General features: G+C 42.4%; 1 protein-coding gene across 1 annotated transcript in view; it reads left to right on the top strand.

Annotated features, from left to right (window-relative positions):
- The window catches only part of LOC137655320 (uncharacterized), a 436,860-nt gene that overhangs the window by 372,985 nt on the left and 43,558 nt on the right, over positions 1-20,317 (top strand). The gene's annotated exons all lie outside the window — the stretch shown is intronic.

Consider the following 20,317-nt stretch of genomic DNA (forward strand, 5'->3'; position numbering starts at 1 on the left):
TCTCCTCCCCCTTAACTTGACATTGTAAAAATCTTCGTGAATCTAATCTCTCAGGGGGCTTTCCTCTGTTAATCCTATTAGGAAGCACTTTAACCTCATCTTGTACTGGTACATGAATTGGTTCTGAATCTACATTGGATGTTGGACCATCTTGGTTAATATTTGACTCATTTGATCTAACTACTTCTTTAAGTTTCTCATCTCTAACATTCACATGCTCTACTGTCTTTCTGTTTAACGGCTGTAATTGATCAACATGACGTTTTACAACATTATCACCAACACGAACATCATAATGTAAATTTCCTATCTCTCTTACAATCTCTCCTGGTACCCACTTCTCTGGAGTGTTGTACGATCTTACCATGACATCAGACAAAGGTAAAAAATGTCTTACATTAGGAAGCTTTGCTACTTGTTTATACCCTTTATCTTCTAAATCACTTTGCAAACTTGGATACAACAAATCTAACTTACACCTTATCCTCCTCCCCATCAACAAATTTGAGGGTGCCACGCCTGTTGTGCTGTGCGGCGTTGTTCTATAAGACAATAAAAATTTTGACACATGCAAAAATATATTACCTGAATTTGCTTTTCTACACTTCATATTGTGTTTAAACGTTTGGACAAATCTTTCAGCCTCTCCATTAGTAGATGGATGATATGTAGCTGAAAATGTATGCTTTATACCATTGACATTACAAAATTCTTTAAACTCTTGGGAGGTAAACTGTGGACCATTATCTGTAACAATTCTTTCTGGAATACCATGCGTTGAAAAAATTTGCATTAACTCTTTTATTGTGGCGTAAGACGTTGTTGTCTTCATTGGGATAATTTCTGGCCACTTACTGTAAGCATCTACTACTATCAAAAACAAATAATTCAAAAAAGGACCTGCAAAATCTATATGCACTCTTTGCCATGGATACCTGGGTAACTCCCACGGGTGCATTCTAGCAAATTGAGGATTGTTCTGTTGCATAACACAATTCATACAATTCTTTATATAACATTCCACATCTTTATCTACACCTGGCCACCATACAAAAGTTCTCGCAATTGACTTTGATCTTACAATACCTTGGTGATCAGCATGTATTTCAGACAAAACCTTATTTCTTAGTGAATTAGGAATAACTACCCTGGAACCTCTCATCACTATGCCTTGTGTCACACTCAGTTCATACCATATATCCTTATACGGTTTACAATTTTCCTCCTTTCCACATAAGTCCCTACCTGTCATTAAACTCTCCAAAACCTTACTAAGTACTGGGTCTTGCTTGGTACTGTGTGCTACATCTTTCGCAGTTATTGGTACATCATATACAGAAATTAACAGAACACTGTCATCATACTCTTCTGGAGCTTTGTCTACGGGTAATCTGGATAAAGCATCTGCATTACCCATATTTGATGTTGGACGGTATTCTATATCATAGTGGTACGCTGCTAACGTAACTGCCCAGCGTTGTAGTCTTACAGCTACCAACGTAGGTAAACTTGCTTTTGGACCCAATATTGCTAATAAAGGTTTATGATATGTAACAAGTGTGAACTTTTTCCTACCATAAAGATACATATGGAATTTTTTAACTCCATAAACTAATGCTAAACCTTCCTTTTCTATTTGAGAGTAATTCCTTTCTGCCTTGTTCAATACTCTAGAAGTGAATGCAATTGGTTTTTCTGTTCCATCTGGCATCACATGAGATAATACTGCACCTAGACCTATGTTTGATGCATCACATACTAATTTAACTGGTAAATCCATTTGATAATGTACTAAGAATGTAGGTGATGTTATTTCCTGCTTGATTCTTTCAAAAGATTCCTGACACTCTTTTGTCCACTTCCATTCTACACCCTTATTCAACAGATTATACAATGGATGTGCAATTGTAGACAAATTCTGAATGAAATTCCCATAAAATGTTACTAAACCTAGAAATGACTGTAATTCCTTAACATTTTCTGGCACTTTTGTTGATTGTACAGCTTTAATCTTCTCTTTAGTTTTGTGAATACCCTTGCCATTTATTACAAAACCTAAGTATTCCACTGAATCAACTTCTAAAATACATTTGTTCTTATTTACTCTAATATTATGTTCCTTCAACTTCTTCAGAACTGTTCGCAATCTTTCTCTATGTTCTCTTGTGTCTTTACCCGCAATTAAAATATCATCTATAAAAATGAATACTCCTTGCATTCCTGAAAAAATCTTATCCATAGTTTGTTGCCATATAGCTGGACTACTTGCAACTCCATAAGGTAATCTCTTTGGCCTAAACAAACCTAAGGATGTATTTACTGTACATAATTCTTGTGAAGTTTCATCCATGGGAAGCTGTTGAAATGCTTGTCTTAAATCTAATTTAGAAAAAAACACTGCATCCTGACATAGTTGCAAACATGTCTTTCGGATTTGGTAAGGGATGTTGAGCTACTTGCAGTTGTGGATTCAACGTTACCTTGTAATCTCCACATAACCTAACCTGTCCACTTTCCTTCACAATAGGAACTAATGGTGAATCCCAATCTGAATATGTAACCTTTTCCCAGGAACCTTCACTTTCTAATCTCCTGATTTCTGTTTCAACTGCACTTTTCAATGCATACGGTACTGGTCTCGGAGCAAAAAATCTAGGAGAACTGTCAGGTTTCAAAACTAAAATTGCCTTTGCGTTCTTTACTGTACCTATTTTATCTTCAAATACGTCTTGAAACTCTGATATGATGTTATCCATAGATATTTCATTTTTGTTTTCATCTTGTCTACCTGCAACCTTCAAAATACTAGGCCAATCTAACTTCAAATACTGTAGCCAATCTAAACCTAGCAAAGTTTGTCCATTACCTTTTACTACTGTTAATGGCATTCTCTCTAATTTCTGTTCTTTGTACTGTACTTCTACGTTCGAAGCACCTATTACCTGAATATCAAAACCATTATAACTTTTCAAAACTCTATTTGTACCTTCTAATAACAAATTAGGAATGCTTTTAGCCATTTTCTCAGACATAATTGATACATCGGCTGCTGTGTCAACTTGCATCAAAATTGGTTTACCATTTATGATTACTTCTACCATGATATATTTCTTTGCACCTTTGTTGACTGAGTTTATGCGAAACGCAAAATCAGTTTCTGAACTAACCTGATTATCATGAACATTTTCCTCATTATTCTCTTGACCCATAGTATCAACTGTAGCATTTATTTTCTTTGCGTACTGTTTAGGGAATCTACAAGCAGTTGCAAAATGACCCAGCTTTCTGCAATTCTGGCATATCTGTCCAGTAGCAGGGCATTTCTTTGCTTCATATGCAAGATGATCAGCTTTACCACACCTAAAACACTTGGGTTTTTCCTGTTGTTTCTGTGTATAAGCCTGATTCTGATATTTATGAACATTAGTGTTAGGCACTTTTCTATGACTAGGCTTTGACATATTCCTTCTCTGATTTTCATTGGTTTTCCACTTAGAACCTACTGTATTAATTTTAGAATTTTCCATTCTATTGCTTGTAGAACTACCTATTATGTTACTTTGCCTATTTGATGTTTCTAAAGCTCTGCCTGTTATCAATACCTTTTCTAATGTTAAATCTTTATCTTGCAATAATTTCTTTCTTAGCTCTTCTGATGTGCAATGTGCAATTACTTGATCTATGATAACATTTTCTAACTCTAGAAATTCACATGAAACGGCTAAATTCTTTTGTCTAGTCACAAATGCATCTAAACTTTCATTTTCTTTCTGATAAGCCTGCGCTGAAAACTGGTATCTTTCAAAAAATTTATTGACCTTAGGAGCAAAATATGTGGTAAGAGCCTTAATTGCAGCTTCACTTGTGTCATCTGTAGGCTGCAAAGTCTTAAACACTTCCCGAACTTCCCTACCTGCTGTATGAAGTAATAATGCCTTCTTTTGTGCATCCTTCATGTTCCCTAATGCTTCTAAATAAATCTTAAATTCCTCACACCACTGTTGCCATCGTGTTGCAACAGAATTAGGCTCAGCAGTGATGCTGAAACCTTGTGGGTGTTCAATATCAAAAGGCATTTTGTTTGCTTACCTTCATAACTGTGGTAGGTTAAGCTACTGTTCTGCAGTCACAAGTGTACTTCCTACCTACCTACCCAACTTTAAATTTCACCCTTTTGTGTATTTGATGAAATTCCTATTCTGCTGCTGGTAAAATCTTCATTGGGCGATTTTACTCTTGTCCCCTACTGTAAAAACGGAACTTCTCTTGTGCTGGCCGTCCTTGTGCATAGGGTCCAATGCTTCTCCCTGCTTTGTCCGTCGTCCTAAACGTCGCCACTGTGGGATTTGGTACTTTGGTAGGAAGTTCTATTAACCATAATAATTACCTGGAACATAGATGAACAATTGTTAGTAATTATTTCTCAGTTGATCCCATCCTCGTCGCCACTGTGGGATTTGGTACTTTAGTAGGAAGTTCTATTAACCATAATAATTACCTGGAACATAGATGAACAATTGTTAGTAATTATTTCTCAGTTGATCCCATCTGATGTCGTCAATGTGGGCTTGATGGATAATAAGACGTTGGTATTCTAAAAATACATTTACTATATAAAAGACTACATTGTACTCTGTTCACTCTGTGACAGCTAACTCCCAAGTGTATATGGAGCGTCTTACACAATCTGCCAAACCAAAACATTGCTAAACAAAAGAGCATCGCTCTGAAAAGACTTAAATCCTACTCCAGTACAAATCATAAAGAATCACATCCTATCTTTGAGGTAATCAACAAATGTTTGAATCCTAATACCAAAACAAATCATTACTCTTATGTACAAAGCATAACATGTCTTATTCATGCAACATGATGCAATGTTGCGCAATACCTGCAACACTTGAAATAATATAGTACATTACAATAATACATAACAATAATCCCTCCCGAAACTACTATATCTGTAGAACCATGCTCAATGCTACAAGGAATGAGCGTCATCTTGGAGCCCTGTAATAGTAGGGGAGGAAGGGTAACCTTGATAATGGCTCCCCTTCAATTTCGCCACTCTTCCCCCTCAAAGCGAAAACGCTATTCGGGGTGAAGATTGCCATAAGTCGTATCAAGATATACGTCCCCTGTTATTATGCGATATCCTTAAGAAAAATTTTAAGGATACTCGCGCCAGGAGTTAGAATTCTGGAGACCTTCTGTCAATTCTCTGGGAGTATCACTGTAGCTAAATATCCTTTAGAAAGCTGCCAATAGGAACCTTCCATCAGGACGACATGCTCATCTCACCCAAAAATATATTTTTCACTTTGCTTCAAAATCCGTTTAATATATAATAAGAGACTACATTGGTCTGGCTCTGGGCTTCCGACAACCAACTCCCAACTGAGTGTCGAGCATCTCGTAAACAATCTCACAAACCAAAACATTATACAAACATAAGAGCATCGCTCTCAAAAGACTTAAATCCTACTGCAGTACAAAAGTATAAAGAATCACATCCTATCTTTGAGGTAATTAATAAATGCTTAAACCCTAAAATCAAAATACATCATTTCAGTTATGTACATTCTTAAACATGTTTCATCAATGCAATATGATGCAATGTTGCACTCAATACATGTAGCATTTGAGGTAATACAGTATATTATTACAATAATACATAACACTTGTCGAAGCGTACCACGAAGCCATTCTCCTGCAATCACTTCAGAACCATCCTCACGTGCCCCAGGAGGTCCTCCTGTGTCTTGGAGAACACGAGGATGTCGTCGACATAGAGAGCGCAGAAGGGAAGGTCCCCCAGGATGCTGTCCATTAGACGCTGGAAAGTCTCCCCGCGTTTCTCAGGCCAAACGTTGAGTAGGAGAAAACGTAAGACCCGAATGGGGTGATGATGGCCGTCTTCAGGATGTCGTCTGGATGCACGAGGACCTGTAAGACTTCAGGAGATGCCTTTTAGAGAAAATAGTGGCCCCGTGGAGGGCCTGGTGAGATCCTGCATGTTGGGCAAAGGGTAGTGGTCAGGTGTCGTGACCAGATTTAAGCGTCTGTAATCGCCGCAGGGCCTCCAACACCTGTTGGGTTTCTTGACCATGTGCAGCGGAGAGAACCACGGGCTGGACGCCTTCCTGTAAATTCCCATGTACTCCATTTCATGGAAGGCACGCTTGGCGTCTTGTAGATTCTGCAATGGGAGGCATCTAAACCTGCAATGGGTTGGGGGGCCCGTTGTTGAGATATGGTGAAATATCCCATGCTTGGCAGGGACCCCTTCCCGTTGGAGAAGCTTGGGCCTATTCGTGGGGCGTGACTGAACACACCCTGGGAAGGCTGGGCTCACTGGAGAGGTGGTGGGACCAGTATGAATCCTGGTCGACTAGTCGTTTGCGCCGCACATCTACCAGCAGTCCGTGGTGAGTGAGGAAATCGGCGCCCAGGAGGGTTACTTTGATGTCTGCGATCAGGAAAGGCCAGTCGTAATCCCGGCCCATGATGGATATCTTCAGTGTCCTCGTCCCCTAACAGGTGATGGGGCTGCCATTTGCGGCGACCAGGGCGGCCCTGTCATCTGATGGGAGGCCCCGGTCATCCTTCGAGGGTGAGAAAGTCGACACTGTAGCGCCGGTATCCACCAGAAACCATTTTACTGAGTTGACGTCTAGGATGTATAAGCCTGTGTGATCAGGCCTCACCTGCTCGACGGTTGCTTGTAGATGCGGTCGCCCACCTAATTTTTTTGGATGGGCGCATGGCTGGATGCACTTCCATGCCTCTTTACCCCATACTCGGTGGAAATAGCACCATCTGGAAAGTCAGGACCCTTGTGGTAGTGGTCTTCCCGTTGGTGATGTTGCTCCTGCTGGGAATGCTGCTGGCGTTGCTGCTGCTGTCGATGCAGCGGGGGATGAGAGAGGGAGTTCTGAAATCTCCCGCGGTGGACTGCGTTGACCCCCACCTCGTCTGGCTCTGCAGAATAATTTTCAGTCTTCTCCGTTTATCTGGCAGCCCGGGCTGCCAGGTGAAGTTTCTTTGCCTTCTTAACCAATGATGGCATGTCCAGATCCTTGGCGCCCTCCAACTGGGCACGGATGCTTTGGGGAAGGCGATGGAGGAAGATCTCCCTTGACAGGCTTATCTCCCTGGGCCGCCCATCGCTGTCGAGCTCGTTCATATGGTGGAGGTCCATCAGTTTGTCCCAGGCTGCTGAGGGAGAGGTGTCACCGAGGGGCATCGTCATCAGGTCGTTTCTATTTTAGGTCGCTGTACCTCATGGGTCCTGGCTTCTGTTTCAGCCAAGGGGAAATCCTTTTAAAAGTGTCTGGTGTTAATATTACCATCACCATATCTTCTTATTTTATCTCAGTCTGAAGTGGGACTCGGCACGCTGGAACCATACCGTCGATGTGTCCGGTGTGAAGGGAGGCAGCTGCAATTTATGTCCCATCGACATTTGTATGGCCATTTTTGTTATTATCGCGCCGTGCCCTTCGGTTGCAAGGAGTGAGGTACTGTCGACTTCTGAAACTATCATCTGACCCCACGCTCCGAAATTCAGTAGTGAGCCGTATTAAGTACACTAACAGAGTAGGAATTCCAAGCAGTCAAGTAGTCGTCAATTGCCGTGGAAAAACGGCTTTTGGAAAATGCGAACTGATTTGTGCGGTAATTAGTCAGTTAGTGGCGTTAGGGTATATGGAGTTGCGAGCTTAAACAATTTCTGTTGAAATTGCCGTTGTGAGTCCTTTAAGGGAAACTCTGTGGCAAAGTTTTGTCGATGACAAAACGCAAAATGCCAGTACGCAAGCTGATTTGTGCCGTAGTTAGTCCGTTAATGGCGTTGAGGTGAATGGAGTTGTGAGCCAAAACAATTTTTTTTTTTTTAGGAAATCACCGTTGTAAGTTCATTAAGGGAAACTCCGGTGTCGCAAGTTGTGAGGGTTCGAGATGACAGACCATAGACGAGTGATGCTTCATTTCCAACACGAGCAAAGTGCATTAACCTGTGCGGACGGCAGTGTAGCAAGGTGAGTGACCGACCGTGAACAGGTGAATAATGCTGGGCATTTGTGTTTTCTACAGTTAACATTACAGTAAATATGAAAGCCCACGGTTGACATAATGGAATGTATATGGAAATGAAGGGCAAATGATTCTGCGCCGGACTGAATGAATAATATATACAGAAAAATATATACAAAGATGATAATATTGCTGCAAGCATTGTAGGACTTTGTCCTTATGATATATATATATATATATATATATATATATATATATATATATATATATATATATCTAAATAAGCCATATATTTTAATACATTAAATTCTGGATTCTCTTACCGACCTCGGCATCTGAGCCCCAGGTGAAATCATTCAAAGACAATATCATCTGACTGGCCAGGTTTTGAACCCTGGTCCAGGATACTTGTATAACAGTGACACTACCACTTAGCAACGTGGCTAAGTGGTAGTGTCACTGTCATACAAGCATCCTGGACCAGGGTTCGAAACCCGGCTAGTCAGATGCTTTAGTCTTTGAGTAATTTCGCCTGGGGCTCTGATCCCGAGGTCGGTAGTATGAGAATCCAGACTTTAACGCCTGGGGCTCTGATCCCGAGGTCGGTATTAAGAGAATCCAGACTTTAATGTATTAGAATATATGGCTTATTTGAATGTGAAAACACATGCCTAAATATGCAAAATTTATCATATATATATATATATATATATATATATATATATATATATATATATATATATATATATATATATATATATATATTTGGGCTCAAGCCTTGCCATCTTGATGAAATTTCCTCTAGGCAGCTTTCTACTAAGGATATTTCCTGCGAGTGATACACCAGAGAATTTTACCTCTACAGGTATCACAGGTTATTAACCACAGAGCATGTATTCCGGAAGATATCGTGTATGTAACAGAAATGTGTTTAAAACAACCACGGCCAGCCTTCCCCGAATGGAGTTAACCTTGTCTCGAAGGATATGGGAATGGATTCGATACGTGAGAGATCCCTTACAACTCCGATACCAGTGTGTTACTGTATACACGTTCACTGGTTCTCTATTCCTTCCTGCAGCCGCCATATTGTTGCATGCTTTGGGAGCTTCTCTGCTTTGTTTTCCAAAGTTTTGTACATTTTTGGAATTTGGATGCTCCTGCTTCTTCCTCCAAAGGCAAAAAAGGGGTCTCCCACTGGCAGTCATCACAGCCGGCACAACCTTTCCCGGAGCCTTGCGTCTGTAGGGGAAAGTCGGAGCGGCTATCAAGCCGCCTATGTAGGAGTCCGGCCAGCACTATGATCTACCCGGCAAGAGGGGAGAATATAGAACGACGGCCACAGAAAAACAATGGCTAGGCAATCGCTAAAGGACAGAGAGGGGCAGGGAAGGGGTCTTGTACGTTGTGTTAGTAGAAAGCAGCAGGATTGCCGCCATTTCCAAACAAGGGAGAAACTTCGTTTCAATATCGGCGCCATCCTAGCCGGCAGAAGAATATCCGTTCTTCAGCCTAGGGTCTGCCGAAACAAGACTTGTCTTCTATACCGCAGGGGAGAATGTGGCGGCATAATACTACCACTTCAGGTGTGGCCTAGGGAAGCTAAGCTTCCTATGCCGACTACTGTAAGCAGGCAGGGGAGTGACTACTCACCCGGCAGCTAAGCCGTCGGCATAAAGACTGAATACTCCGAGTTACTGTCAAAAACCCAAACCAGGATACTCGCCGGCAATGGTAGGAGACAGAAAAACACTAGCCTAGTCAAGCCGGAGAGTACTTCTCATGGCAAGACTAACACAGGGTTGTCGCCTATGGTGGCACTCTGAGGGAAGGATGGATTACCCTTAAATCTCCGCAGGAGACGAGTATCGAGTTATATAAATAATTCTAGGAGATATACTATCTCCTGTTGAATTGATAAAACGATACACGAGGGTAAATGGGGATAATGTATGAAAGTATACTAAAGTGCATAGGTTAGATTAGCCTAGCGCAGGGCGAGATCTCGCCTACCTATATCACCGAGACTCTAACGTATACGTTAGGAAGAGGAAAATTGTATGCATAATCATATATTCACTAGTATAATTTTGCCTAAATAGCTATAATTCATTAAAGCTAATACCGGGAATGTCATTCTGCTGACTAAATAAAGCATGCATGACGAACGACAGCGCCCAAAATGGCGCCTCCGGAGACTGGCCATGCTCCATAAAACACTTTATATATTATACTAATTTCATTGTGAGACAGCAGCTAAAAGTTATACACCGTAAAGATTAAATACTCAACTTTCCAGAGGCAGAAGATGCTGGAGAATGCATAATTTATCCTCAAAAATAACGATCTAGAAGGCTAGATGAACAGGAAGAACACCGTGCGAATTCGCTACAAAAATAGGAATGAGCACCATCTTGGAGCCCTGTAATAGTAGGGGAGGAAGGGTAACCTTGATAACGGCTCCCCTTCAATTTCGCCACTCTTCCCCCTCAAAGCGAAAACGCTATTCGGGGGGAAGATTGCCATGTGTCGTATCAAGATATACGTCCCCTGATTTTATGCGATATCCTTAAGAAAATTCTAAGGATACTCGCGCCAGGAGTTAGAATTCTGAAGACTTGCGGTCAATTCTCTGGGAGTATCACTGTAGCTAAATATCCCTTGGAAAGCTGCCAATAGGAACCTTCCATCAGGACGACATGGCTTGAGCCCAAAAAAGGGTTATGTATACACCTGCGTTTGATTCAACACATCAACAATAAAAAAATTGACGACACAGATGGAATCCCCTGGATAAATTTTAGTAATTATTCACTCATTTACTGGTGAGTAATATGCTGAAATCCCCAGACGTTTTGCAACCAACCCAAAATTGACGACGCAGATGGAATCCCCCGGATAATTACTAATAATTATTCACTCATTTATAGGTGAGTAATATGCTGAAATCACCAGACGTTTTGCAACCAACACAAAATTGGCGACGACCTGATGACGAATACACGCAGAGATCATAGAGAAGCAAAAGAAACATTATTGCAAGAGAAGCGGGAGAAAAATCCCAATGAAGATTTCCCATGCAGCCGACAAGAAGAATTTCATCCAACACACACACACAAAAAAAAAAAACAAGAATACAAAGTGAATTTTAAAATTGGGTAGGATACAAAAAAGGTAGGAAGTTACAAAATGACTTTAGAACAGTAGCCTAACCCAATCAAGGCAAGCAGTCAAAATCCCTTTTTTGGTCTCAAGCCATGTCATCCTGATGGAAGGTTCCTATAAGTAGCTTCCTAAAGGATATTTGACTATAGTATATTCCCAGAGAATTTACCTTTAAGTCTCCAGAATTCTAACTCCTAGCGCGAATATCCTTAAAATTTCTCATAATGATATCGCATAAATCAGGGGACGTATATCTTGATACGACACATAGTAATCTTTACCCCGAATAGTGTTTCACCTCGAGGGGGAAGAGTGGCAAAAATAGAAGGGGAGCCATTATCAAGGTTACCCTTTCTCCCATTCTGCTATTGAGTATCTAGATGGCGCCATATCCAAGATGGCGGTTATTCCTATTTTTGTAGTGAATTCGCATGGTGGTGTTCCCTGTTGATCTAACATTTTTGATCAATTTTGTGAGGAATTATTATGCAATCTCCAGCTTCTTTTGCCTCTGGAAAGTTGAGTATTGATTCTTTACAGTGTATGATTTTTAGCTCCTGCGTCACAGTGAAATTAGTGTAATTCATTTGTGTTAAGGAGCTAGGCCTGTTACCGGAGGTGCCATGGGCGCTATCGTTCGTTATGCATGTGTTATTTAGTTAGCAGAACGATTTCCCTGTAGTAATACCATTAATAATTTATGAAAGCTATTTAGGCACAATTATACTAGTAAATATATCTGTTTTATGCATAATTTCCTCTTCCTTTTGACGATCGTATACTTTAGAGTTTCGGCGATTTAGGTAACCGAGATCTCGTCTGCCCTAGGCTATCTAGCCTAGGGGATGTAGTATACTCTCAGACATTATCCCAGTTTGCCCTCGTGTATTGTTTTATTGATTCGATGGGAGATAGTACATCTCCTAGAATTATATAACTCAATACTTGTCTCCTGTGGATTTTTAAGGGTAATCCCTCCTTCACTTTGAGTGCCGCCACAGGCGGCAACCCTTTCTGGTCTTGCCATAGAGTAGTTCACTCTGGCTGGACTAGGCTAGGGTTTTTCTGTCTCCCATCTTTGTCGGCGAGACCCTGGCTTTGGTTTTCGACAGAACCTCAGAGTATTCAGTCTTTCTGTTGGTGGCAGAGCTACAGGGTGAGTAGTCACACCCCTGCCGGCTTATAACTGCCGGCACAAGAGACTAAGCCTCCCTAGGCCGCACCTGAAGTGGTAGTATGATACCGCCACCTTCTCCCCTGCGGTCTTGAAGACTAGTCCTGTGTTGGCAGACCCTAGGCTGAAGAATAGACATTCTTCTGCCACCTACGACGGCGCCGACACTGAAACGATGTTTCTCCTGTATTGAGAGGCGGCGGCAATCCTGCCGCCGCCTCTTAACACCATTTTATGCAGACCCTATGCTGAAGAATAGATATTCTTCTGCCGCCTAGGATGGCGCTGATATCGAAACAGAGTTTCTTCCTTGTGTGGTAGGGGCGGAAACCCCACCGCCTTCTTCCACACTTTATACAGGACCCTTTTCCCTTCCCCTCTGTCCTTTAGTGATGACTTAGCCATAGCATTCCTTGTGGCTGTCGTCCTGGAATCTTACCGCTTGCCGGGTGTGTTGTGGGGCCGGCCGGGCTCCTACATAAGCAGCTATTTAGCCACTCAGTCTTTCCCTTATTGACATAAGGATCCGGGAAGGTTGTGCCGGCTATGGGGGCTACCAGTGGGAGACCCCTCTGCCGCTGAGGGTTCTTCAGTCCTCCCTTGGACTGCCATCCACAGTCCTGTAGCTGGTAATGCTGGCAACGGACTTTGTGGCTGGATGGAAGCCTGAGTGATGCATTCTCCCCTTCCATTTGAATCTTCTTTCTAGAGGAAGGCAGTAAGATTATATACTTACATCCTTATTTAGTGTAAATATACATTGTGATAAGGCAGCCCTCCACTCCATGCTTTCTCTATCTCTATCAGCTAGTGCCACCAGGTACTAACTCAGCCGGCAGCATGTCGGCTTGGCCGGTGACGTCAGGTACTTACTCAGTTGGCAGCATGCAGACTGTACCAGTGCTGCCAGGTACTAACCAGCCGGCTATATGCCAGCCGGACTGTGCCGCCAGGGACTAGCTCTGCCGGCAATATGCCGGCTGAACTACAGTATATGATTATACAGTAGCCAGTATATTTGCAGTAGAGTATATACTGCAGATAGAAAACTATCGTATATATATACAGTAGTTATTTTCCAACATATCTTGTGTATCCTTGCCCAGTCTTTTGCTGAGACCAATCCTATTTTGAAAGAATAGAATTCCTTCAATATTCTGATTAGAAAGCAGTTTACAATTTACCCTACAATATTAAATATTTTAGAAGGATCAGTGGTAGTACACTTTTCTATCCCTAAAGGTTAGAACCCTTCTGTTTGAGCTCCCCTGATCAGGAAACTCTATAGTCTTAATATTGGAAGGGAAGGTTACAGCAATTGGCTGGGTGTGATTCACAAGTATGTGTCTTTTCTAATTTGTATTTCAGTCGGCGACATGCCGGCCATACTGTGCCGCCAGGTGCTAGCCATGTTGGCAACACACCGGCTGAACTATAGTATATGATTATACAGTAGCCAGTATATTTGCAATATAGTAAATACTGCAAACAGAAAACTATAGTATTATTATACAGTAGTTAATTTCTAACATACTTTGTGTACCCTTGTACAGTCTTTTGTTGAGACCGAACCTATATTGAAAGAATAGAATTCCTTCGATACTCTGATTGGAAATCAGTTAATAATTACTCCACAATGTTAAATAATTAGAAGGGTCAGTGGCAGTGTACACTTTCCTATCCCTAGGGGTTAGAACCCTTCTCTTTCGAGTTGCCCTGATAAAGGAAACTTTTCCTATTTCTTTCTAGCTAACTATCCTAAGCTATAATGATTAAAATATGAATAATTGCATATTTGTTTATCATGTGAGATAAACAATCGTATACTCATTTTATTTTCCTTTCTTTACAGGAGGAACTCCAGATGAAATTTGATGCGATCTTCTGCAATCATAAGAGTAAGTACTTTTACGGTCATAAAGCATGCAGGTCTCATGCCCCCTGCACCATTATTACCGAATCCCTGCAACATTGAGACCTCCAAGTCTGCAATATCTGCCGGACCTTGGTGACCGAAGGTTTTGACGACCCCAAGTCAATGGAGTCTAGGGATGCGGCACGTAAAATGCTATGCAAGTGGGTAAGAGGGTTCCAGAAGAACTCTCCAGGACCATACTTACCTAACGATAGGATGCATAGCTTACTGTTCCCGAAAGTGGGAAGTGAAATGGTTGTGCTCCAAGCACAACTCGCACCTCCCTGCGTCCAGATTGCCATCGAGACGGATGTCAGGGAGGCGTTGCAAAGTATGGACATCCACCAGAAGGTAAGGATGTTGGAGGTGTCTATGGACACTGAAAAGGATCTATTAAAGGATCATCCTGGGCAGGAGTCTACCCTACCTTTGGAAGAAGATGATGATGTCGTGTCGGAATTCCTTCCGGAGCCGTTACCCTCGACGTCTTCACCTTCTACCCCTCCATTGGACAACATGAGCCAGGCACTGGCCCATCTTACGGATTTAATGGAGAACATTCGCAAACGAGGCAAAACAAGGGAAGCGAAATTCAAGAGAGAGCTCCGTGAAGCTCCACTTATCGCCTCCCGCGGGTCATTCAAGCGCCCCAGAGCCCAAGACCTCCCAACCTGTTCCAAAACCAATCCCTGGAGGTATGCAGAGCTTATGCCAATTTTGAACGGCAAACTCTACATCTCAGAGAAGAAGGGAGCTGTCCCCTTAGACGACATCTAGTTTTGGCCAAGCTTTAACGCTTTCCCTGATGGCTTCATTCGACTGAAGCATGAACCAATGTCAAAAGAGGAGACAGAACCAAAGGAGGTCATGATTTTCGACAACAATAAGGCACAGGCTCTCTTGTCAAGTAGCCTGAGAAAGGTGGGCTATTCGGTGTCGAAAGTGTCCGCCTTGAGCAAGAAGCACCCTACCTTTCTTGCTCCTGCTTCAATAGCATTCCTCTTTACGTGGAAGGCATTTAAATCTGTTGCCAAGGCAGTGGAGGCAGGCAAACCATGCCTGAGGAGTGCAGGCCTCTGTCGCTACCCTTCCCCATGCAGGAGAATGAATGGAAAGAAGTCCATCTAACCTTCTAGGTAGGGAAACTGGATGCAGACATCGCTGGACGACAGTTTAGCGAGAATCTCCCTAAACTTTCTGATTTTCTCTTGTGCAAGGAACAAGAGATGAAGGAGAGACTTGCGGCCTCTTTATCCCTACAAATCTGCATAGAGATGTGTGCAGGCCAACGAAGTACCCCAGACATGCTCATGGTCCTGGCAAAAATGCATATGGCCACCTTAGTAAAAGACCTGTATGCTCTCATGAAGGCTAGGAGAGCCTGTAAAGAGTTTGTGTTCCCTGCTGCAACAGTGAAACATGAACCCAGGAAGCTTATATCTTCTAACATCTGGGGTAAAGACCTCTTTCCGAACGAAGTAGTCAAAGAGGTAGTCGAGAAAGCCATCACGAATAGGAACCTTCTCCAGAAGTGGGGTATCTCCTCAAAGAGGAAGTTTTGCCCGGATGTGGGTCCCCAACCTAAAAGAAAGACGAAGAAGTCTAGACTTTTCCCTCGGCCTGCTCAACAACATCCCAGTTACTATGACCGCGGTGCCCCAGGTAGGCAGTCGAGGAGGTAAACCCTCCGATCAATCGAAACAAGTTAACGCTTCCGGTAGGAGGGAGGCTCCAACAATTTCAGGATCGTTGCACCTTCGATCCTTGGGCCCACGGCTTAATCAAAATTGGACTAGGATGGAAACTGGACAAGTCTCTACCATCATTTCCTCAACTCTTCCAACACTCCAACCCCGTAATAGAAGAATATACCCTATAGCTCTTGAGCATACATGTTATAAGGAAAGCAAAGTCCATCAAATTCCAGGGAAGGCTGTTTTGTGTTCCCAAGAAGGACTCAAGAAAACTCAGAGTCATTCTGGACTGGTCGCTACTCATCAAGTTCATAAGAAATAGCAAGTTCAGGATGTTAATCCTTCTACACATAAGGACCCTATTACAAAAAGGGGCGTTCACAGTCTCGATAGACCTGACAGATGCCTATTGGCACCTTCTAGTCTGTCGCCCCCTTTCCTCCTACCTAGGATTCAAGTTACAGAAGATAAAGTATGTTCTAGGAGCCATACACTTCAGACTTAACATAATCCCAAGTATCTTCATGAAACGGGCAGATGCAGTCGTGTAACAACTATGCCTAGAAACTGTTCAGGTACAAGAGTACCTGGACGACTGGCTGGTATGGGCAGCATCCAAAACGGCTGGTCTGTAAGCATCCAAAGAAGTAACCAAGTTCCTGGAACATCTGGAATGCAAAATCAACTTCAAGAAGTCTCGACTATCTCCAGCTCAAGGGTTTCAATGACTGGAAAATCATTGGGACCTGAGGTCACATTGTCTCTTCATTCTCTCAAGGGAGAGGAAGGAGATTGCAGGGTCTATTAAGAGACTAATGTAATCCAACAGGATTTCAAGACACCAACAGGAAAGAGTATTGGGCTCTCTCCAGTTCGCAGCAGTAACAGACCCAGTGCTAAGAGCACAGCTGAAAGATGTGTCGGGAGTCTGGAGAAGATACGCATTAAACGCTCGAAGAGATCTAAAATGACCGATATTGGCCTTATTTCGATCACTTCTCAACCCATGGTCGAAGGCCAAGAGCCTAAGGAAGACCGTGCCCTTGCAACCACCTCTGCCGTCGATGACCATCCACATGGATGCCTCGACAGAAGAATGGGGAGTTCACTCCCATCAAAGGAAAGTCCAAGGGACTTGGTCATCTCTGTTCAAGGGCTTTATAATCAACATTTTGGAAGCCATGGCAGTCCTTTTCATGTTGGGTAAACTCTCCCCTCACAGACCAGCCCTCATCAGGCTGATCTTGGACAGCGAAGTGATAGTGAGATGTCTGAACCGACAAGGCTCGAGATCGTCCCATATAATCCATGTGATATTAGCCATCCTTCGTCTAGAGAGATGGCACCTATCAGCAGTTCACTTACAAAGGATCCGCAATGTGACAGCAGATTCTCTAGTCAGGCTTAAGCCGAATGATTTAGAATGGTCCACAGACGCAAACTCATTCTCTTCCATCTTGGAACAACTCCCGGAACTACAAATCGACCTCTTCGTGATGAGCGTCATCAAGAAACTACCTCGATATGTAGCCCCATACGAGGACCCTCTGGAGGAGATAACGGACGCCATTGTCCCTAGTCTGGAACGAATGGACCCGGAATTTCCTGTCCCTTCCATCCAATCTCCTGCGGAAGGCCCTCAACATGCTGAGATCCTTCCAAGGAACGGCAGCTCTAGTGGCTCCCAAGTGACCCAAGAGCAACTGGTTCCTTCTAACGATGGAACTGAGGCTGAGGCTGGTCCTTGTACCGAACCCAGCTCTATCTCAACGGGTTCTGAAGTCGACTGTCTTTGCTTCATCACAGAGACTCCAAAACCTTCATTTCATTATTTTCTCGCCCTAGCGTTTAAGAAAAGATTTGGGATCTCAAAAGGCAGTATAGACTTCCTAGACGAATACAAGTCTAAGTCAACTAGAAGATATATGAATCGTCTTGGAAAAAAGTGGGTTGCTTTTGTTAAAGCAAAAGGACCGAAAGAAATTTCAATAGTCTTCTGTCTGTCCTTCTTTATCCACCTTCATAATCAAGGTCTGGCTGCCAACGCGATAACTACGTGCAAGTCAGGCCTGACTAGACCTCTTCTATATGCCTTTCAAGTAGATCTGATGAATGAAATCTTTAACAAGATCCCAAAGGCATGCACTAAACTTAGGCCTACAGCTCCTCCGAAACCCATTTCATGGTCTTTGGACAAGGTCCTACATTATGCTTCATCGGTGAACAATGAAGATTGTTCTCTCAAGGATATAACCCAGAAGGTTATTTTCCTGTTCGGTATAGCCTCAGGGGCTAGAGTTAGTGAAATAGTAGCCCTATCAAGAAATGAGGGCCACATCCAGTTCACAGAAGTGGGAGAACTGAATCTCTTTCCTGATCCAGCTTTTCTCGCCAAGAACAAGCTACCCACTAAAAGATGGGGTCCCTGGAGAATCTGCCCTCTGAAGGAAGATATCTCTCTATGTCTAGTAGAGTGTCTAAAGGTCTATCTTTGTAGAACTTCAGACTTCAGGGGAGGACAGCTCTTCAAAGGAGAAACTTCAGGATCAAACTTATCCCTAAAACAACTGAGGGTGAAGCTCACCTACTTCATTCGCAGAGCGGATCCTGACAATACACCTGTAGGTCATGATCCGAGAAAAATTGCTTCATTACTGAACTTTTTTCAGTATATGGAGTTCGAGCGTCTTCGCTCATATACTGGATGGAAATCATCCAGAGTGTTCTACAAACACTACGCAAAGCAAGTCGACGAGCTGAAACATTGTGGTGGTGGCAGGTAGTGTATTAAAACCTGTTGTCTAGTGCTGCGATGAACAGTTAATTGATTGGGACTATCAATTAGGGTGAAAAGGTATTGACACTTCCAGTGCGATACCTTTTAACTGGATGTCACTATGGTGACACTAAGACTGTTCAAAATCTCAGGTGTGGAATTATACAGATAACACTTGTGCCGTGTGTACATAGTACACAGTGTTGATAGTATACAACATTTACAGAAATTATATTGGGGATATTTACCAAAATTTTCAATTTTAGAGTGGCACTTATCATTTCTTCCCTTTCAGGGAGGATAATATTTTCTGTATACGTTGCACGTATAATTCCCCATGTTACATTCGTTACACTCGAAATAAATGTCTATTAGAGTGAAATTGCGTCTTATTTCGCCCTGCAATTAGCACATTAAAAATACAAGAGTTTTCTTACTTATTTATTTAAGTAAACCTCATATCATTGTATGCTTACAAACAATGGATATAGTTGACACTTAATTGTTCTGACAATATATACAAGCTGTGAGACCCTTTGATTGTTCATACAATATATGCTAACCTTGAGGCCCCTTTTCTACCGTCGAATATAACTCTTCCCTGTAGAGGGCAGGAAGCACTAACATTGTCTATGATTAGTGGTAATGACGGATAACGGTAACGTCATTTGCCTCAACGGTCCGGATGACCATAGAAATATTGTCCCAAGGTTAAGGCACCTATGAAAATCCACAGATACAGTACTTTCTAGTAATTCTCTGGTAAGCTTCCATCAGGACGACATGGCCTGAGCCCAAAAATCGGATTTTGAGCGAAGCGAAAAACTTATTTTTAGGTGAGATAGCCATGTCGTCTTGATGGACCCGCCCTCCTTTTGTATAGAAAAGGCCTTGGCAGGATCTCTCCCGAAATTACTATATCTGTACCACCATGCTCAATGCTACAAGGAATAACTGCCATCTTGGATATGGCGCCATCTAGATACTCAATAGTAGTATGGGAGAAAGGGTAACCCTGATAACGGCTCCCCTTCTATTTTTGCCACTCATCCCCCTCGAAACGAAAACGCTATTCGGGGTGCAGATTGCTATGTGTCGTATCAAGATATACGTTCCCTGATTTATGCGATATCCTTAAGAGAAATTTTAAGGATATTCGCGCTAGGAGTTAGAATTCTGGAGACCTAAAGGTTAATTCTCTGGGAATATCACTGTAGTCAAATATCCCTTAGTAAGCTACTTATAGGAACCTTCCATCAGGATGACATGGCTATCTCACCCAAAAATAGATTTTTCGCTTCGCTCAAAATTAGTTTTGACATTGAAAATCTTGAACAATTTAGCATCACAGCTGAACCCAATTCTGTAGCAACACGATGGCAACAGTGGTGTGAGGAATTTAAGATTTATTTAGAAGCATTAGGGAATATGAAGGATACCCAAAAGAAAGCATTATTACTTCATACAGCAGGTAGAGAAGTTCGGGAAAAGTTTTAGACATTGCAGCCTACAGATGACACAAGTGAAGCTGCAATTAATGGATTTTGAGTGAAGCAAAA

The sequence above is a fragment of the Palaemon carinicauda genome, chromosome 16, assembly GCF_036898095.1.
Source record: "Palaemon carinicauda isolate YSFRI2023 chromosome 16, ASM3689809v2, whole genome shotgun sequence".
Classification (NCBI taxonomy): Eukaryota; Metazoa; Arthropoda; class Malacostraca; order Decapoda; family Palaemonidae; genus Palaemon; species Palaemon carinicauda.